Below are 23,107 nucleotides of genomic sequence, written 5' to 3'. Positions count from 1 at the left end.
AAGCCGAAAGGTTATACCTGCATACGCTAAGGAAGGCACGACCTGATCTGGCTGCAAAGGTTCAGCGAACCCTGGATGAAGAGGGTCGTCCACGGAAAATGGAGTGGCGCCCCAAACAAAGGAAAGCCGATGATGAAACATCGGCTGGCACAAACATGGTGCTCGTCTTGCCGACAGAGCTTAGTGCTCCACGACTCTATGGTGCACTCAAGGTGGACGATAGCAAGCGCACCAACATGATAAAGTCAGAGATTGGGCTGGTTCTGTCTTCCGGCCTGAGCGAGTAGCAAGAGCACATCAATGAGCGAACATGGCGAGGCTGATCCTTGTGATCGGCCCCAGAAATTTATGAAGGAAACTTACAAAACCTTCACCGAGCAAGCAACGTGGAGGCCGATTCCAGCAATCGGCCAAAATTATCCTCACCCACCATTCTGCACTCGGATTCAACATGTTATCCAACGAGCCGATACCATCAATTCTCTTGACAGAATCGGCTCGGGGGCACCCAGGTAGATAAAATACGAGGATATGCAACGGAAGCATCTCATCTGCTGGTGATGGGTATTGGAATATGGGGGCCGATGCACAGACCCACCGGCCGTAAAAAAAATATATATATATATGAACATTCGAAAATTTTCGAGCACAGCCGATGCAGCAGGCATCGACTTAAGGATATGAAAGCCGATGCATGGCCATCGACTCAAGAGGAGTAACTGTTACGATCAGAGGGTCAATGGAGCACAAAGGGAGATTTTTTATGAAGGAACTTCTCAATGGAGCAGTTTGGAAGCTCAGATCCTCTCTTCAAGAACAATGTCAGGAGCAGCATGGGCGTGCGGATCAGGTCAAGGAAAGGAGCCGATCTAGCCAGCGAGAACTAAAGAAGCTCGGGGGGCAGCTCACCTTGAAGGCTCTCTGCTTTGGGAAGCCGATTTATGTGCAGATCGGCTGGTTCTGCATAAGAAGCTCCTTCAGATATGATCAAGCCCAGGTCCTTACAGCCAATTTGCGTATCCTCGTCTCTGTCGTGCCTTGGCTGAGACTCGGGGGGCAACAGACCTGTTTTTTAAGAGCCGATTTGAGTCACCTCGGCTGCGGCTGCATCATGATCGTCTCGGGGAGGAACTGGGAAGGAAAAGCCGTCGTCTAGTACAGGGCTTGGACTGTGCTGTTGCTGCAAGAAAAGGAAAAGGACTGGATTCTCAAAATAGCCGATGAGTTGTTGTCGGCTAAGGGATTGCGAAGAATTTTGGTCAGATATCTAATCGCAGCCTAAAAATTGAGAAGTTCTTAGCCTACGAGCTAATTAGAATCCGGTTTCCTCGGCGATCAAAAGGAAAGAAGTCCGACGCGTTGCTATCGGTTTTAGCATGACAGGCGGAAGGAATGAAATTGGAGCAATTAAAGGTTGAATGGAAAGAACAATTTCATTGATTCCAAGGAGCGGCTTTACAAGAAAGAGCCGATGGCTCTCAAAAGAGGGATCTGGTGCCTAGTGCACTGCTACTACTAGTCCTATACTACTAGTCGTCGCTGTCCTCGTCATCGCCGCCGTCGACGTCGTCGGCGCTGCTCCCAGGGAGCTCCTCGTCGCTGCTGCCCCAGCCCTTGGCCGGAGCCTCTTCCTCCTCGTCATCATCATCCTCCTCGCTGTCCGCCCAGGAGCGGAAGCGCTTGGTCGGCGGATACCCGATGGAGGAGGAGGAGTCATCCTCCTCCTCTTCCTCTTCGTCATCATCTTCGTCCTCGCTGTCCGCCCACATGCGGGAGCGCTTCTTCGGCGGGAGCTTGGCAGAGGGGGAGGCCTTGGCCTTCGCTGCTTCTCTTTCTTTCTCTTCCTTGTCGGAGGAGAAGGGGTTCACTACGGGGTGGAGGCTGTCCTCGTTCTTCTTCTTCGGCAAAGATTGGGGGAAGAGGTTTGAGAAGGAAGAGGAAGAGGAAGACATCGCTACAGGAGGAGAGGGTTTTTTGGTGCCGATGGCTGGGATGGAATAAAGAGAGCTAACCAGTCGGCACAGCTAAAATAATGAGAAATCTGGTGAAGGTTTAATGCCATTACAGTTTCCAAGGAATCGACGCCAAAGCTGTCGGAATTTGAAGAGAAGCCGAGAAGACGAGGCATAATGATGACGGATGCTGTATACGGCTCTGCTCTCGCCACGACATGACCCTTCGAAGGAAAGACAGAGTGGTTTTGGAATTATCATTGCCAAAACCGAGGGGCATGTGTTATCACCAGATTTTGGTCAAATCGGGAGATGGGCCGCGAGAGAGATGGGCTTGGAAGATTACGCGTGGAAGATTTCTGAGGCGGCCTTATATGGAGAATTTGGGCTAGTTTGCCCGTGTATCTTTTTATAGTAGATTGCGTCATAGATTAAAAGTTAGAGTTTGTCTCGTATACGGTGGGGATATTCCCACGTTAGAAAGTCCCCTGGACTATAAATATGTACCTAGGGTTTATGGAATAAACAACAACTCACGTTCAACCCCAAACAAACCAATCTCGGCGCATCGCCAACTCCTTCGTCTCGAGGGTTTCTATCGGGTAAGCGACATGCTGCCTAGATCGCATCTTGCGATCTAGGCAGCCTAAGCCCCACGTTGTTCATGCGTTGCTCGTACTTGAAGCGCTTTTGATGGCGAGCAACGTAGTTATCATAGATGTGTTAGGGTTAGCATTGTTCTTCGTTTAAGCATGCTTACGTAGTGCAACCCTTGCATATCTAGCCGCCCTCACACCTACCTCGGGTGTGGGGCGGCACCCGCTTGATCATTATTTAGTAGATCTGATCCGTTACGATTGCTCCTTGTTCTACAAGGATTAGTTTAATATCTGCAATAGTTAGGCCTTACAAAGGGGGGAGGATCCGGTGGCACGTAGGGTGGCGTTCGCAAGTCCTAAACGGGATGTTCCGAGGATCAACTTCATGTTGGTTTTTAGGCCTTGTTTAGGATCGGCTTACGAGCACCGTGCGTGGCCGCGAGGCCCAACCTCGGAGTAGGATGATCCGATTATGCGGTGAAAACCCTAAATCGTCGTAGATCTCATTAGCTCTATCTTGATCAAGCAGGACCACCAAGTGTTCGTGCACCCCGTACGAATCATGGGTGGATCGGCTCTTTGAGCCGATTCACGGGATAACTCCGAGAGCCGATCGAGGCTCGTGTTTAATGTTTACATGTATGCCCCTGCGGAAATTAAGCGAGGCATCCCCATCACCTTCCCGACCAGGTATAGGTCAGGTGGCACGCCCTTGCACTTCGCATCGCCGCGTGTGACCAGAAGAGCATTGCGGGCCGTCGCTCGGAGGGGTCTCAGCCAGCCGCAGCTCTAGGCTCTTCCCGGCTCTACGGTGTTGACAAGGCCGCTGCCCACCGGTGGGTTTTGGCAGTCAACAAACATATGTTATGCAATGATAATCAGTGTTAATCCAAGCTAATTAGGACAAGGTGCGAGCACTATTAGTATACTTTGCATGAGGCTTGCAACTTGTAAGATGTCTTATACATAACTCATATGCTTTATTACTACCGTTGACAAAAGTGTTTCTTGTTTTCAAAATGAAAAGCTCTAGCACAAATATAGTAATCAATGCTTCCCTCTGCGAAGGGCCTATCTTTTACTTTATTGTTGAGTCGGCTTGCCTATTCTTTCTACCCCGAAGCAAACACTTGTATCAACCTGTGTGCATTGATTCTTACATGTTTACCTATTGCACTTGTTATATTGCTTTGTGTTGACAATTATCCATGAGATATACATGTTGAAGTTGAAAGCAACCGCTGAAACTTTATCTTCCTTTGTGTTGCTTCAATACCTTTACTTTGAATCTATTGCTTTATGAGTAACTCTTATGCAAGTCTTATTGATGCTTGTCTTGAAAGTATTATTCATGAAAAGTCTTTGCTATATGATTCATTTGTTTACTCATTATCTTCATCATTGCTTCGAATCGCTGCATTCATCTCATATGCTTTACAATAGTATGATCAAGATTATGATAGCATGTCACTTCAGAAATTATCTTTGTTATCGTTTACCTACTCGAGGGCGATTAGGAACTAAGCTTGGGGATGCTTGATATGTCCCAAACGTATCTATAATTTCTTATGTTCCATGATACTTTTATGATGATACTCACATGTTTTATACACATTATATGTCATTATTATGCATTTTCCGGCACTAACCTATTGACGAGATGCCGAAGAGCCGCTTTGTTTTCTGCTGTTTTTGGTTTCAGATATCCTAGTAAGGAAATATTCTCGGAATTGGACGAAATCAACGCCCAGGGTCCTATTTTTGCACGAAGCTTCCAGAAGACCGGAGGGAAGACGAAGTGGGGCCACGGGGCGCCGCCACACTAGGGCGGCGCGGCCTAAGGGGGGCCCGCGCGGCCCTAGCGTGTGGGGCCCCCGTGACTCTCCCGACCCCGCCCTTCCGCCTACTTAAAGCCTCCGTCGCGAAACCCCCGCACCGAGAGCCACGATACGGAAAACCTTCCGCAGACGCCGCCGCCGCCAATCCCATCTCGGGGGATTCAGAGATCGCCTCCGGCACCCTCGCCGGAGAGGGGAATCATCTCCCGAAGGTCTCTTCATCGCCATGATCGCCTCCGGATCGATGTGTGAGTAGTCCACCCCGGACTATGGGTCCATAGCAGTAGCTAGATGGTTGTCTTCTCCTCATTGTGCTATCATGTTAGATCTTGTGAGCTGCCTATCATGATCAAGATCATCTATTTGTAATCCTACATGTTGTGTTTGTTGGGATCCGATGAATATTGAATACTATGTCAAGTTGATTATCAATCTATCATATATGTTATTTATGTTCTTGCATGCTCTCCGTTGCTAGTAGAGGCTCCGGCCAAGTTGATACTTGTGACTCCAAGAGGGAGTATTTATGCTCGATAGTGGGTTCATGCCTCCATTAAATCTGGGACAAGTGATGTAAAGTTCTAAGGTTGTGGATGTGTCGTTGCCACTAGGGATAAAACATCGATGCTTTGTCTAAGGATATTTGTGTTGATTACATTACGCACCATACTTAATGCAATTGTCTCGTTGTTACAACTTAATACCGGAAGGGGTTCGGATGATAACCTCGAAGGTGGACTTTTTAGGCATAGATGCATGCCGGATAGCGGTCTATGTACTTTGTCGTAATGCCCTGATTGAATCTCATAGTACTCATCATGATATATGTATGTGCATTGTTATGCCTTCTTTATTTGTCAATTGCCCAACTGTAATTTGTTCACCCAACATCTGACATCTTATGGGAGAGACACCGCTAGTGAACTGGGGACCCCGGTCCTATTCTTTACATCTGAAATACAAACTGCTGCAATTGTTCTTTACTGTTTTTCGCAAACAACCATCATCATCCACACTATACATCTAATCCTTTGTTTACAGCAAGCCGATGAGATTGACAACTTCGCTGTTACGTTGGGGCAAAGTTCTGTGATTGTGTTGTGCAGGTTCCACGTTGGCGCCGGAATCCCTGGTGTTGCGCCGCACTACACTCCTCCACCATCAACCTTCAACGTGCTTTTTGGCTCCTCCTGGTTCGATAAACCTTGGTTTCTTTCTGAGGGAAAACTTGCTACTGTGCGCATCACACCTTCCTCTTGGGGTTCCCAACGGACGTGTCAACTACACGCATCAAGCATTTTTTCTGGCGCCGTTGCCGGGGAGATCAAGACACGCTGCAAGGGGAGTCTTCCACTTCCAATCTCTTTACTTTGTTTTTGTCTTGCTTTACTTTATTTACTACTTTGTTTGCTGCACTTAATCAAAACACACACAAAATTAGTTGCTAGTTTTACTTTATTTACTGTCTTGTTCTCCATATTAAAAACACACAAAAAAAATTGTTACTTGCATTTACTTTATTTAGTTTGCTTTATTTACTACTGCTAAAATGGGTACTGTTGAGAATACTAAGTTGTGTGACTTCACTAGCACAAATAATAATGATTTCCTATGCACACCTATTGCTCCACCTGCTACTACAGCAGAAATTCTTTGAAATTAAACCTCGCTTTACTCGAATCTTGTTATGAGAGAGCAATTTTCTCGGTGTTAGTTCCGATGATGCTACTGCCCATCTTAATAATTTTATTGAACTATGTGAAATGCAAAATTATAAGGATGTAGATGGTGACATTATAAAATTAAAATTGTTTCCTTTCTCCTTAAGAGGAAGAGCTAAAGATTGGTTGCTATCTCTGCCTAGAAATAGTATTGATTCATGGACTAAATGTAAGGATGCTTTTATTGGTAGATATTATCCTCCCGCTAAAATTATATCTTTGAGAAGTAGCATAATGAATTTCAAGCAATTAGATAATGAACATGTTGCTCGAGCATGGGAGAGAATGAAATCTTTGGTAAAGAATTGCCCAACCCATGGACTGACTACTTGGATGATTATCCAAACCTTTTATGCAGGATTGAATTTTTCTTCGCGGAACCTATTGGATTCAGCTGCTGGAGGTACCTTTATGTCCATCACTTTGGGGGCGGCAACAAAGCTTCTTGATGATATGATGACAAATTACTCTGAATGGCACACGGAAAGAGCTCCACAAGGTAAGAAGGTAAATTTCGTTGAAGAAACCTCCTCCTTGAGTGATAAGATTGATGCTATTATGTCTATGCTTGTGAATGGTAGATCTAATGTTGATCCTAATAATGTTCCTTTAGCTTCATTGGTTGCCCAAGAAGAACATGTTGATGTGAACTTCATTAAAAATAATAATTTCAACAACAATGCTTATAGGAACAATTCTGGTAACAACTATAGGCCATATCCTTCTGCTAATGGTGATAGTTATGGAAATTCTTATGGGAATTCTTACAAAAATAATATGAGTGTACCCCCTGGTCTTGAAGCCATGCTTAAAGAATTTATTAGTACACAAACTGCTTTTAACAAATCTGTTGAGGAAAAGCTCGATAAAATTGATATTCTCGCTTCTAAGGTTGATAGTCTTTCCTTTGATGTTGACCTTTTGAAATTGAAAGTCATTCCTAATAAGGATATTGATAATAAGATTGTTACTACAGCAAATTCCATCCAAGTTCGAATTAATGAGAATATTAGATTGATGGCCGAATTGCATGCTAGGTGGGAAAGAGAAGAAAATGAAAAACTAGCTAAAGAGAATAATGTAGCTAAAGTTTGGACTATTACCACCACTAGTAATGTTAATGATTCACATTTTGCTACACCTCCTACTATCAATGGTAAAATAATTGGTGTTGGCAATGTTACTACTCCTAGTGCAAAGCGTGCAAAATTGCCTCGAAACTCGCTAAAACTGCTCGAAATCGATAAAACTCGCTGAAATTTTTCGAAATATTGGGGACAATGATCCCATTGCTGTAGATCATAATGGTTTAGATTTTGATGATTGTCACATCTCTGAAGTTATAAAGTTCTTACAAAAGCTTGCTAAAAGTCCCAATGCTAGTGCTATAAATTTGGCCTTTACAAAACACATTACAAATGCTCTCATAAAAGCTAGAGAGGAGAAACTAAAACTTGAAACTTCTATTCCTAGAAAGTTAGAAGATGGTTGGGAGCCCATCATTAAGATGAGGGTCAATGATTTTGATTGTAATGCCTTATGTGATCTTGGTGCAAGTATTTCTGTTATGCCTAAGAAAATTTATGATATGCTTGACTTGCCACCATTGAAGAATTGTTATTTGGATGTTAATCTTGTTGATAATGCTATAAATAAACCTTTGGGGAGGATTGATAATGTTCGTATTATGGTTAACAATAACCTTGTCCCCGTTGATTTTGTTGTCTTGGATATTGAATGCAATGCATCTTGTCCCATTATATTGGGAAGACCTTTTCTTCGAACTCGTTGGTGCTACCATTGATATGAAGGAAGGTAATATTAAATATCAATTTCCTCTCAAGAAAGGTATGGAACACTTCCCTAGAAATATAATGAAGTTACCTTATGATTCTATTATTAGAACAACTTATGATATTGATGCTTCGTCTCTTGATGTTACTTGATACACACTTTCTGCGCCTAGCTGAAAGGCGTTAAAGAAAAGCGCTTATGGGAGACAACCCATTATTTTACTTCTGCACTTTATTTTATATTTGAGTCTTGGAATTTGTTTACTACTGTAGCAACCTCTCCTTATCTTTATTTTATTGCATTGTTGTGCCAAGTAAAGTCTTTGATAGTAAAGCCAATACTAGATTTGGATTACTGCGCAGAACAGATTTCTTGCTGTCATGAATTTGAGCAGTAGTCCCTGTAGAAAAATCAAAAAAATCTGCTAATTTACGTGCGTGATCCTCAGATATGTACGCAACTTTCATTCAATTTGGGCATTTTCATCTGAGCAAGTCTGGTGCCAGTTTAAAATTCGTCTTTACGAACTGTTCTGTTTTGACAGATTCTGTCTTTTATTTCGCATTGCCTGTTTTGCTATGTTGGATGGATTTCTTTGTTCCATTAACTTTCAGTTGCTTTGTGCAATGTCCAAAAGTGTTAAGAATTATTATGTCACCTCTGAATATATGAATTATGCACTGACCCTCTAATGAGTTTGTTTCGAGTTTGGTGTGGAGGAAGTTTTCAAGGGTCAAGAGAGGAGGATGATACAATATGATCAAGAAGAGTGAAAAGTCAAAGCTTGGGGATGCCCCCGTGGTTCATCCCTCATATTTTAAGAAGACTCAAACGTCTAAGCTTGGGGATGCCCAAGGCATCCCTTCTTCATCGACAACTTATCAGGTTCCTCTAGTGAAACTATATTTTTATTCCGTCACATTTTATGTGCTTTACTTGGAGCGTCTGTTTGTTTTTATTTTTGTTTTTGTTTGAATAAATCGGATCCTAGCATTCTTTGTTTGGGAGAGAGACACGCTCCGCTGTTTCGTATGAACACATGTGTTCTTAGCTTCATCTTTAATGTTCATTGCGAAATTTGAACTACTTCATTCATTGTTATATGATTGGAAACGGAAAATGCCGCATGTGGTAAATGGTTTAATGTCTTGAATAATGTGATACTTGGCAATTGTTGTGCTCATATAGATCTTGTTTAAGCTCTTGCATCATGTACCTTGTACCCATTAATGAATAACTACATAGAGGTTGTTAAAATTTGGTTTGCATGATTGGTCTCTAGAGTCTAGATATTTTCTGGTTGAGGTGTTTGAACAACAAGGAGACAATTTAAAGTCTTATAATAGTTACAATATGTTCATATGTGAGCTTTGCTGCACGTTTTATACTTGAGTTTGCTTCAAACAACCTTGCTAGCCTAGCCTTGTATTGAGAGGAATTCTTCTCGTGCATCCAAATCCTTGAGCCAATAACCATGCCATTTGTGTCCACCATACCTACCTACCACATGGTATTTCTCTGCCATTCCAAAGTACATTACTTGAGTGCTACCTTTAAAATTTCTATTCTTTGCCTTTGCAATATATAGCTCATGGGATAAAAAAGCTTAAAAACTATCGTGGTGAAGAATATGTACTTATGTGTCTTATTTCTTAGTAAGTTGCTTGTTGAGCGGTAACCATTTTTTCTGGGGACGCCATCAACTCTTTTACCTTTGTTGAATATCATGTGAGTTGCTATGCATGTTCGTCTTGTCTGAAGTAAGGGCGGTTCTCACAATCAAATGGTTTGAGTATGCATACTGTTAGAGAAGAACATTGGGCCGCTAACTAAAGCCATGATTCATGGTGGAAGTTTCGAGTGTGGACAACTAATCCTCAATCTCTTATGAGAATAATAATTGTTGTTGAATGCTTATGCATTAAAGAGGAGTCCTATATCTGTTGTCTATGTTGTCCCTGTATGGATGTCTAAGTTGAGAATAATCAAAAGCGAGAAATCCAATGCGAGCTTTCTCCTTAGACCTTTGTACAGAGCGGCATAGAGGTACCCCTTTGTGACACTTGGTTGAAACATATGCTATGCAATGATAATCCGTGTTAATCCAAGCTAATTAGGACAAGGTGCGAGCACAATTAGTATACTATGCATGAGGCTTGCAACTTATAAGATGTCTTATACATAACTCATATGCTTTATTACTACCGTTGACAAAATTGTTTCTTGTTTTCAAAATGAAAAGCTCTAGCACAAATATAGTAATCAATGCTTCCCTCTGCGAAGTGCCTATCTTTTACTTTATTGTTGAGTCAGTTTACCCATTCTTTCTATCCTAGAAGCAAACACTTGTATCAACTGTGTGCATTGATTCTTACATGTTTACTTATTGCACTTCTTATATTACTTTGTGTTGACAATTATCCATGAGATATACATGTTGAAGTTGAAAGCAACCGCTGAAACTTATATCTTCCTTTGTGTTGCTTCAATGCTTTTACTTTGAATCTATTGCTTTATGAGTAACTCTTATGCAAGTCTTATTGATGCTTGTCTTGAAAGTATTATTCATGAAAAGTCTTTGCTATATGATTCATTTACTTACACATTATCTTCATCATTGCTTCGAATCGCTGCATTCATCTCATATGCTTTACAATAGTATGATCAAGATTATGATAGCATGTCACTTCAGAAATTATCTTTGTTATCGTTTACCTACTCGAGGGCGAGTGGGAACTAAGCTTGGGGATGCTTGATACGTCCCAAACTTATCTATAATTTCTTATGTTCCATGCTACTTTTATGATGATACTCACATGTTTTATACACATTATATGTCATATTTATGCATTTTCCGGCACTAACCTATTGACGAGATGCCGAAGAGCCACTTGCTGTTTTCTGCTGTTTTTGGTTTTAGAAATCCTAGTAAGGAAATATTCTCGGAATTGGACGAAATCAACGCCCGTGGTCCTATTTTTGCACGAAGCTTCCGGAAGACCGGAGGACTTACGAAGTGGGGCCACGAGGTGGCCGGACACCAGCGGCGGCGCGGCCTGGGCCTTGGCCGCGCCGGCCTGTTGTGTGGGCCCCTCGTGTGGCCCCCGGCCTGCCCTTCCGCCTACATATAGTCTTCGTCGCGAAACCCCCAGTACCGAGAGCCACGATACGGAAAACCTTCCGCAGACGCCGCCGCCGCCAATCCCATCTCGAGGGATTCAGGAGATCGCCTCCGGCACCCTGCCGGAGAGGGGAATCATCTCCCGGAGGGCTCTTCATCGCCATGATCGCCTCCGGATCGATGTGTGAGTAGTTCACCCCGTGACTATGGGTCCATAGCAGTAGATAGATGGTTGTCTTCTCCCCATTGTGCTATCATGTTAGATCTTGTGAGCTGCCTATCATGGTCAAGATCATCTATTTGTAATCCTACATGTATTGTTTGTTGGGATCCGATGAATATTGAATACTATGTCAAGTTGATTATCAATCTATCATATATGTTATTTATGTTCTTGCATGCTCTCCGTTGCTAGTAGAGGCTCTGGCCAAGTTGATACTTGTGACTCAAAGAGGGGGTATTTATGCTCGATAGTGGGTTCATGCCTCCATTAAATCTGGGACAAGGATGGAATGTTCTAAGGTTGTGGATGTGTCTGTTGCCACTAGGGATAAAACATCGATGCTTTGTCTAAGGATATTTGTGTTGATTACATTACGCACCATACTTAATGCAATTGTCTCGTGGTTTACAACTTAATACCGGAAGGGGTTCGGATGATAACCTCGAAGGTGGACTTTTTAGGCATAGATGCATGCTCGGATAGCGGTCTATGTACTTTGTCGTAATGCCCCGATTAAATCTCATAGTACTCATCATGATATATGTATGTGCATTGTTATGCCTTCTTTATTTGTCAATTGCCCAACCGTACTTTGTTCACCCAACATCCGCTATCTTATGGGAGAGACACCGCTAGTGAACCGTGGACTCCGGTCCTATTCTTTACATCCGAAATACAAACTCGCCGCAATTGTTCTTTACTGTTCTTCGCAAACAACCATCATCATCCACACTATACATCTAATCCTTTGTTTACAGCAAGCCGGTGAGATTGACAACCTCGTTGTTACGTTGGGGCAAAGTTCTGTGATTGTGTTGTGCAGGTTCCACGTTGGCGCCGGAATCCCTGGTGTTGCGCCGCACTACACTCCTCCGCCATCAACCTTCAACGTGCTTCTCGGCTCCTTCTGGTTCGATAAACCTTGGTTCTTTCTGAGGGAAAACTTGCTACTATGCGCATCACACCTTCCTCTTGGGGTTCCCAACGGACGTGTCAACTACACGCATCAGCGCCCTTGGCCTCTGCCTCTACCAGCCATGGCGTCGTCTCTTGAGATGGTGGCGGCCAGGGTTGGGGAGAGAGGCTCTACGGTTTGTGTGGGAGGGACGATGCGAGAGCGCCCTTTTTTATAGGCCGGTGGGAGGCGGGGGAGCGGTGGCGCTCATTAATGCCGGCACGTAGAGCTAGGCACGACGAGATGGTTCACTACGTCTGCGAAACTGCATCGTCACTGCGCGCCAATAAATTTTGTCGCGAGGTAGGCGACTGTTAGGTTAAAATTGAATGTGCCGCTGACGCGTCGGCACCGCCACTCCCTGCTGGCGTCGACTTTTGGGATGTGTGGCTCACAGGCGGCTCCCACGCCCAAAATTTTCCGCCTCGAGAGGCGTCGGCGCGCCCGATTCGCGCCCTTCGCCAAGGGGCCGGCACGGGGTTGCCGACGCATCTATTGGGCTCGAAAAAGCATTGGCGCTATTTGGGGCGCACCAGTGTGAGCCCGTTTTTTCTCCCGGCCCCCAAAACGCTATCGAGGCCGCTATGGGGGACTCCGATGGAGATGCTCTTACACGCGCATTGCTAGAAAAAATTCTCGTCTAATCTATTACTTGGTGTTCGTCTCAAATCATTCGGTCTTTTAACTATTTAAATTGTAGAAGAGCGACTTAATTTGATGCAAATTTAAATTCTATGTTTGTGTCTCTGTTATGAATTTTTTTCTCATTTTATCATTAAAATGATGACTGGTGTGCAGCAAAAAAAAAGAAAAAAAACGCAGAAGTTTTTAGAAATCCTTATCTTTCAGCCTTCTTGTACTACGCCTTGTTGGTACAGAGGGACGGAGGAGCCTAGATTAGCCGAAACAAGGTGACAATGCTTTATTAGGATAAGAAGGGGTATGTGAAAACCTCGAACTGAGGTCTAAGGCCATCTCCAACGGGGTGACCCGTCCCGCGCTCGCGCGTCCGGGTGGGTCAAACCGAATAAAAACGCGGCCCAGCATGCAGATCCATCCCTAAAACGGATGGCCGCGGCGTGTGGGATGACCCAAAGCCGGCCCAAATCTAGGCCTCGTTTGCGTGGCCACAGACACCGGGGATTGGACTCTCGCGTCCTCTCTTGTCCTCCCCTGCCAGCCTGTCTGCATCCCTAAACACAGCCTCCTCGCACACATCTCCCCCCCCCCCCGCTCCGCCGCCACCCCACGACCGGCGATTTGCGACCACTGTTGACGTCGGGCACCGATTTCGAGATGCCAACAAGCGGTGCGACAACATAGGATGCGGTCCGGCGCTTCGCCGCCGACGTTGTGGTCCTCTCACCATCGCGAGACCTCCCGACGTCATCAGCTTCACCATTGTCGGCAGAGGTGAGCTCTCGTGCACCCTGCTTCCAGGCCTCAAGTCGGCCGGGACGGCCATTGCCTGCAGGTCCCTACGAACACATTGGATTGCCCCCGCCCGCGAGGTGCTCGATGAAATGGGTCAACTAATAATTTATCCCATTTCATCTGTAAATCATGGTGGACAACGACGATGAGTTCTTCTACAAGAACTTCATTGACACATCCTCAGACGATGAGTCTGAGGACTACTTTCCACAAACTAATTCATAATTCGGAACATGGTTTACACAAACTAAGACATAGTTTGGAACATGGTTTCCACAAACTGATACATAGTTTGAACCATAGTTGACACAAATTAAAATATTGAAAAATGAGAAAACCTAACTAGTGTTGGCATTGCAGGTTTTGTGTGTTCGCTGCCAAGAAAGAACACTCCCAGGCACTCCCAGTCACCCAAACTGGAAAATCCAGCTGGTGATGATAGCCATGTTGGCACTTTCGAGGAAGAACATCCAAAAACATGCGTGCCTAGTTTCGCTGCGAAGAAACAACACTCAATCATCCTCCTCATCGGTGTCGCCGTGGTAGTGCCGGTGGTAGCGCGTCTCGTCGAACACCTTGACGCTCATATCCCCCTCGCCAAGGTAAGAGAATGTGAGCACGCAGCATGCTTCGAGATCGTGGTAGCGCGCGAACTTCTCCGAGCCGGTGTGGAGGTACATCTTGCCGCGCCCGTTGAAGAGCACATCCACCGGCCACCGGCAGCAGTCGCAGGCAGCCTACCGCAGATGCAGCGAGGCCGGCTCGTTGCCAGCGACGAAGTCGGCAAGCTTGTCCTGTTGGAGATATGCCCAAGAGGCAATAATAAATAGTTATTATATATCTTTGTGTTTATGATAATGTTTACATACCATGCTATAATTGTATTAACCGAAACATTGATACATGTGTATTATGTGAACAACAAGGAGTCCCTAGTAAACCTCTTGTATAACTAGCTTGTTGATTAATAGATGATCATGGTTTCGTGATCATGAACATTGGATGTTATTAATAACAAGGTTTTGTCATTATATGAATGATGTAATGGACACACCCAATTTAGCGTAGCATAAGATCACGTCATTAAGTTATTTGCTATAAGCTTTCGATACATAGTTACCTAGTCCTTATGACCATGAGATCATGTAAATCACTTATACCGGAAAGGTACTTTGATTACATCAAACACCACTGCGTAAATGGGTGGTTATAAAGGTGGGATTAAGTATCCGGAAAGTATGAGTTGAGGCATATGGATCAACAAGTGGGATTTGTCCATCCCGATGACGGATAGATATACTCCGGGCCCTCTCGGTGGAATGTCGTCTAATGTCTTGCAAGCATATGAATAAGTTCATAAGAGACCACATACCACGGTACGAGTAAAGAGTACTTGTCGAGAGACGAGGTTGAACAAGGTATAGAGTGATACCGATGATCAAACCTCGGACAAGTAAAATATCGCGTGACAAAGGGAATTGGTATCGTATGTGAATGGTTCATTCGATCACTAAGTCATCGTTGAATATGTGGGAGCCATTATGGATCTCCAGATCCCGCTATTGGTTATTGGTCGGAGAGAAGTCTCAACCATGTCTACATAGTTCACGAACCGTAGGGTGACACACTTAAGGTTTGATGTCGTTTAAGTAGATATGGAAATATGGAATGGAGTTTGAAGTTTTGTTCGGAGTCTCGGATGGGATCCAGGACATCACGAGGAGTTCCGGAATGGTCCGGAGAATAAGATTCATATATAGGAAGTCATTTTCTAGGTTTGAAAATGATCCGGTATTTTCTCTGGAAGGTTCTAGAAGGTTCTAGAAGAGTCCGGAAGAAATAAGGATGGAAGGTGGAGTCCCAGAGGGACTCCACCCACCTTGGCCGGCCAGCCTAAGGGAGGAGGAGTCCCAAGTGGACTCCCCACCATGGTGGCCGGCCACCCCACCAAGGAAAGGGGGGAGTCCCACTCCCCCTAGGTTTGGTCACATGGAAGGTTTTTTGTTGGGGTCTTATTCGGACACTTTGACCTAAAACTTGGGGCTTCCACCTATATAAAGTGGGGAGGAGAGGGGCTGGCCGGCCACCACAACACCACCATGGCCGCACCCCTCAAGGCTGCCCTAGCCGGCGCCCCCTCTCCCAAACCCTAGTGGTTCCCTCCTACTTCTCTCTCCCACATAGCTTAGGCGAAGCTCTGTCGGAGATCTCCACCACCACCGCCACCACGCCGTCGTGCTGCCGGGATTCCAAGGAGGATCTACTACTTCCGCTGCCCGCTGGAACGGGGAGAAGGACGTCGTCTTCATCAACACCGAACGTGTGACCGAGTACGGAGGTGCTGCCCGATCGTGGCACCGTGATCAAGATCTTCTACGTGCTTTTGCAAGCGGCAAGTGATCGTCTACCGCAGCAATAAGAGCCTACTCTTATAGGCTTTGGAAATCTTCAAGGGTTAGTCTCGATCATCCCCTCGTTGCTCCCGTCTTCTAGATTGCATCTTGGCTTGGATTGCGTTCTTGCGGTAGGAATTTTTTTGTTTTCTATGCAACGAATCCCTACATGTCCGGCAACCTCTGGATGCCGAGTGGGTCGCCCTTGAGGACGACGACAAACTCGAAAAACACTTCCTGCTCCTCCTCCTCCTGCAGGTCCGACAATACAGATGACGGCGTCGCAGGCGGCGGCGAGCGTGCAGCTCTGCCGCGGCCACGACCACGACCACGGCCACGCCCTCGGCCTCTGCCTCTACCAGCCATGGTGTCGTCTCTTGAGATGGTGGCGGCTAGGGTTGGGGAGAGAGGCTCTAGGGTTTGTGTGGGAGGGACGATGCGAGAGCGCCCTTTTTATAGGCCGGAGGGAGGCGGGGGAGCGGTGGCGCTCATTAACGCCGTCATAGAGACTAGGCACGACGAGACGGTTTGATGCGTCTGCGAAACTGCATCGCCGCTGCGCACCAATAACTTTCGTCGCGACGTAGGCGACTGTTAGGTTAAAATTGAATGTGCCGCTGACGCGTTGGCCCCACCACTCCCTGCTGGCGTTGACTTTTGGGATGTGTGGCTGACAGGCGGCTCCCATGCCCAAAATTTTCTGCCTCGAGAGGCGTCGGCGCGCCCGATTAGCACCCTTCGCCAAGGGGCCGGCACGGGGTTGCCGACGCATCTATTGGGCTCGAAAAAGCGCTAGCGCTATTTGGGGCGCACCGGTGTGAGCCCATTTTTGCTCCCGGGCCCCAAACCGTTATCGAGGCCGCTATGGGGGATGGTGGAGATGCTCTAACATGAGCATTGCCAAAAAAAAATCTCGTCTAATCTATTACTTGGTGTTCGTTTCAAATCATTCGGTCTTTTAACTATTTAAATTGTAGAAGTGCGCCTTAATTTTATGCAAATTTAACTTCTATGTTTGTGTCTCTCTATTATGAATTTTTTTCTCATTTTATCATTAAAATGATGACTGGCGCAGCAAAAAAGAAAAAAAATGCAGATGTTTTTAGAAATCCTTATCTTTCAGCCTTCATGTACTACGCCTTGTTAGTATAGAGGGACGGAGGAGCCTAGATTAGCCGAAACAAGGTGACAATGCTTTATTAGGATAAGAAGGGGTATGTGAAAACCTCGAACTGAGGTCTAAGGCCATCTCCAACGGGGTGACCCATCCCGCGCTCGCGCGTCCGGATGGGTCAAACCGAATAAAAACGCGGCCCAGCGCGCGGATCCATCCCTAAAACGGATAGCCGCGGCGTCTGGGGTGACCCAAAGCCGGCCCAAATCTGGGCCTCGTTTGCGTGGCCACGGATACCAGGGGCTGGCCTCTCGCGTCCTCTCTTGTCCTCCCCTACCAGCCTGTCTACCTCCCTAAACACAGCCTCCTCCCACACATCTTCCCTCTGCTCCGCCGCCGCCCCACGACCGGCGATTTGCGACCGCTGTTGACGTTGGGCACCGATGTCCAGATGCCAACAAGCGGTGCGGCAGCATAGGGCGCGGCCCGGCGCTTCCGCTTGTGCTTTCGCAGCCTCGGTGCAGCGTCGGAGGATGTCACCGCCGACGCTGTGGTCCTCTCGCCGTCGCGAGACCTCCTGACGTCATCAGCTTCACCATTGTCGGCAGAGGTGAGCTCTCATGCACCCTGCTTCCAGGCCGCAAGTCGGCCGGGACGGCCATTGCCTACAGGTCCCTACAAAGACATTGGATTGCCCCGCCCTTGAGGTGCTCGATGAAATGGGTCAACTAATAATTTGTCCCATTTCATCTGTAAATCATGGTGGACAGCGACGATGAGTTCTTCTACGAGAACTTCATCGACACATCCTCAGACGATGAGTCCGAGGACGACTTTCCACAAACTAATACATAATTCGGAACATGGTTTATTCAAACTAAGACATAGTTTGGAACATGGTTTCCACAAACTGATACATAGTTTGAACCATAGTTGACACAAATTAAAACATTGGAAAATAAGAAAACCTAACTAGTGTTGGCATCGCAGGTTTCGTGTGTTCACTGCCAAGAAAGAACACTCCCACGCACTCCCAGTCACACAAACTGGAAAATCCAGCTGGTGATCATAGCCATGTTGGCACTTTCGAGGAAGAACATCCAAAAACATGCGTGCCTAGTTTCGCTGCGAAGAAACAACACTCAATCATCTTCCTCATCGGTGTCGCCGTGGTAGTGCCGGTGGCACTGCGTCTCATCGAACACCTTGACGCTCATATCCCCCTCGCCAAGGTAGGAGAATGTGAGCACGCAGTTGGCTTCGAGATCGTGGTAGCACGCGAACTTCTCCGAGCTGGTGTGGAGGTACATCTTGCTGCTCCCATTGAAGAGCACGTCCACCGGCCACCGGCAGCAGTCGCAGGCAGCCTACCGCAGATGCAGCGAGGCCGGCTCGTTGCCAGTGACGAAGTCGGCGAACTTGTCTGGAAGCCTCTGGATGCCGAGTGGGTCTCCCTTGAGGACGACGACGAACTCGAACAACACTTCCCGCTCCTCCTCCTCCTCCTGCAGGTCCGACGATCAAGACGACGGTGTCGCAGGCGACGGTGAGCATGCAGCTCTGGCGCGGCCGCGACCACGACCACGGCCGCACCCTCGGCCTCTGCCTCTACCAGCCATGGCGTCATCTCTTGAGATAGTGGCGGCTAGGGTTGGGGAGAGAGGCTCTAGGATTTGTGTGGGAGGGACGATGCGAGAGCGCCCTTTTTATAGGCCGGAGGGAGGCGGGGGAGCAGTGGCGCTCATTAACACCGGCACAGAGAGTTAGGCACGACGAGACGGTTCGCTGCGTCTGCGAAACTGCACCGCCGCTGCGCGCCAATAACTTTCGTCGCGAGGTAGGCGACTGTTAGGTTAAAATTGAATGTGTCGCTGACGCGTCGGCCTCGCCACTCCCCGCAGGCGTTGACTTTTGGGATGTGTGGCTGACAGGCGGCTCCCACGCCCAAAATTTTCTGCCTCGAGAGGCGTCAGCGTGTCGATTCGCGCCCTTCGCCAAGGGGCCGACACGGGGTTACCGACGCATCTATTGGGCTCGAAAAAGCACCAGCGCTATTTGGGGTCCAAAACGCTATCGAGGATGCTATGGCTTGGTGTTCGTTTCAAATCATTCGGTCTTTTAGCTATTTAATTGTAGAAGTGCGACTTAATTTGATGCAAATTTAACTTCTATGTTTGTGTCTCTCTGTTATGAATTTTTCTCATTTTATCATTAAAATGATGACTGGCGTAACAAAAAAGGAAAAAAAACGCAGAAGTTTTTAGAAATCCTTATCTTTCAGCCTTCCTGTACTACGCCTTGTTGGTACAGAGGGACGGAGGAGCCTAGATTAGCCGAAACAAGGTGACAATGCTTTATTAGGATAAGAAGGGGTATGTGACAACCTCGAACTGAGGTCTAAGGCCATTGATACGTCCATTTTGCATCACTATTTTATATCATAATTTGCTGTTATTCATTGATATATTTCATATTTGGAGATGATACTTATGTTATTTCATCTATTTTGCATGTTTCATGATTATTTGGGGATCGCGCACCGGAGCCGGGATTCCGCTGGAAAAAGCACCGTCGAATGCAATATTTCGGAAGATCAACGAGCTGACGGAAATTATATGAAAAATCCTATTTTTCCGGATGACGAAGGGAGCCGAAGGGGGATCCGAGGGGACCCGAGGTGGGCCCACCTCATAGGCCGGCGCGGCCCAAGGCCCGGCCGCGCCGCCTCGTGAGGAGGGGGCCCACAGCCCCCTCTCGCCTCCTTTTCTTCGCGTACGTCTTCGTCCCGAAAACCTAAGCCCCGAAGATAGTCGCAAAGAGTCACGCGCCGCCTCGCGGGGCGGAGAACACCGGAGAAAAGAGCTCTCCGGCAGGCTGAAATCTGCCGGGGAAATTCCCTCCCGGAGAGGGAAATCGACGCCATCGTCACCGTCATCGAGCTGGACATCATCTCCATCATCATCACCATCATCATCATCATCATCATCACCGCCATATCCACCGCTGCACCTCGTCACCGCTGTAACAATTTGTGTTTGATCTTGATTGTTTGATAGGGGAAACTCTCCCGGTGTTGATGTCTACTTGTTATTGATGCTATTGAGTGAAACTATTGAACCAAGGTTTATGTTCGGATTGTTATTCATCATCATATCACCTTTGATCATGTTCCATATGATGTCTCGTGAGTAGTTCGTTTAGTTCTTGAGGACATGGGTGAAGTCTAAATGTTAGTAGTGAATTATGTTGGTTAGTATTCAATGTTGTGATATTTAAGTTGTGGTGTTATTCTTCTAGTCGTGTCGTGTGAACGTTGACTACATGACACTTCACCATTTATGGGCCTAGGGGAATGCATCTTGTATTCGTTTGCCAATTGCGGGGTTTCCGGAGTGACAGAAACCTAAACCCCCGTTGGTATATCGGTGCAGGAGGGATAGCAGGATCTCAGAGTTTAAGGTCAGTGGTTAGATTTATCTTAATTACTTTCTTGTAGTTGCGGATGCTTGCAAGGGGTATAATCACAAGTATGTATTAGTCCTAGGAAGGGCGGTACATTAGCATATGTTCACCCACACAACACTTATCAAAACAATGAAGATTAATCAGCTATATGAAGCGAAAGCACTAGACTAAATTCCCGTGTGTCCTCAAGAACGTTTGGTCATTATAAGTAAACAAACCGGCTTGTCCTTTGTGCTAAAAAGGATTGGGCCACTCGCTGCAATTATTTCTCTCGCACTTTACTTACTTGTACTTTATTCATCTCGCTATATCAAAACCCCCCGAATATTTGTCTCGTGAGCATTTACAGTGAATCCTTCATCGAAACTGCTTGTCAACACCTTCTGCTCCTCGTTGGGATCGACATTCTTACTTATCGAAGATACTACGATACACCCCCTATACTTGTGGGTCATCAGCCATCTACAACAGGGTGACCCATCCCTCGCTCGCGCGTCCGGATGGGTCAAACCGAATAAAAACGCGGCCCGGAGCACGGATCCATCCCTAAAACGGATGGCCGCAGCGTCTGGGATGACCCAAAGCCGGCCCAAATCTGGGCCTCGTTGGCGTGGCCATGGACACCGGGGGCTGGCCTCTTGCGTCCTCTCTTGTCCTCCTCTGCCAGCATGTCTGCCTCCCTAAACACAGCCCCCTCGCACACATCTTCCCCCCCGCTCCGCCGCTGATACGTCTCCGACGTATCGATAATTTCTTATGTTCTATGCCATATTATTGATGATACCTACATGTTTTATGCACACTTTATGTCATATTCGTGCATTTTCTGGAACTAACCTATTAACAAGATGCCGAAGTGCCGCTTCTCGTTTTCTGCTGTTTTTGGTTTCGGAAATCCTAGTAACGAAATATTCTCGGAATTGGACGAAACGAAGACCCGGGGGCCTATTTTGCCACGAACCTTCCGGAAGACCGAAGAGCATACGAAGTGGGGCCACGAGGTGGCGACACCACATGGCGGCGCGGCCAAGGGGGGCCCGCGCCGCCCTATGGTGTGGGCCCCTCGTCGGGCCCCCGACTCCGCCCTTCCGCCTACTTAAAGCCTCCGTCGCGAAACCCCCGATACGAAAAACCACGATACGGAAAACCTTCCGGAGCCGCCGCCATCGCGAAGCCAAGATCCGGGGGACAGGAGTCTCCGTTCCGGCACCCCGCCGGAGCGGGGAAGTGCCCCGGAAGGCTTCCCCATCCACACTGCTGCCATCTCCACCGCCATCTTCATCACCGCTGCTCGCTCCCATGAGGAGGGAGTAGTTCTCCATCGAGGCTCGGGGCTGTACCGGTAGCTATGTGGTTCATCTCTCTCCTATGTACTTCAATACAATAATCTCATGAGCTGCCTTACATGATTGAGATTCATATGATGATGCTTGTAATCTAGATGTCACTATGCTAGTCAAGTGAGTTTTACTTATGTGATCTCCGGAGACTCCTTGTCCCACGTGTGTAAAGGTGACAAGTGTGTGCACCGTGTGGGTCTCTTAGGCTATATTTCACAGAATACTTACTCACCGTTATGAATGGCGTAGTGAAGTGCTTATTTATATCTCTTTATGATTGCAATGTGTTTTGTATCACAATTTATCTATGTGCTACTCTAGTGATGTGTTATTAAAGTAGTTTTATTCCTCCCGCACGGTGTAATGGTGACAGTGTGTGCATCCGTGTTAGTACTTGGCGTATGCTATGATCATGATCTCTTGTAGATTGTGAAGTTAACTATTGCTATGATAGTATTGATATGATCTATTCCTCCTACGTGGCGTGAAGGTGACAGAGTGTGCATGCTATGTTAGTACTTGGTTTAGTCGTGTTGATCTTTCTTGCACTCTAAGGTTATTTAAATATGAACATTGAATTGTGGAGCTTGTTAACTCCGACATTGAGGGTTCGTGTAATCCTACGCAATGTGTTCATCATCCAACAAGAGTGTAGAGTATGCATTTATCTATTCTGTTATGTGATCAATGTTGAGAGTGTCCACTAGTGAAAGTCTAATCCCTAGGCCTTGTTCCTAAATATCGCTATCGCTGCTTGTTTACTCGTTTTATCGCGTTACTACTGCTAAGCGTTACTACCGCTTGTTTATCGTCCCGGGCAAAGCACTTTTCCGGTGCCTTTGCTACTACTTATTCATACCACCCGTATTTCACTATCTCTTCGCCGAACTAGTGCACCTATTAGGTGTGTTGGGGACACAAGAGACTTCTTGCTTTGTGGTTGCAGGGTTGCATGAGAGGGATATCTTTGACCTCTTCCTCCCCGAGTTCGATAAACCTTGGGTGATCCACTTAAGGGAAACTTGCTGCTGTTCTACAAACCTCTCGCTCTTGGAGGCCCAACACTGTCTACAAGAATAGAAGCTCCCGTAGACATCAAGCACTTTTCTCGGCGCCGTTGCCGGGGAGGAAAGGTAAAAAGGCACTCATACTCCGGTC

This window comes from Lolium rigidum, chromosome 3, assembly GCF_022539505.1.
Source record: "Lolium rigidum isolate FL_2022 chromosome 3, APGP_CSIRO_Lrig_0.1, whole genome shotgun sequence".
In the NCBI taxonomy this organism is placed as follows: domain Eukaryota; kingdom Viridiplantae; phylum Streptophyta; class Magnoliopsida; order Poales; family Poaceae; genus Lolium; species Lolium rigidum.
This window is presented reverse-complemented; position numbering follows the sequence as displayed.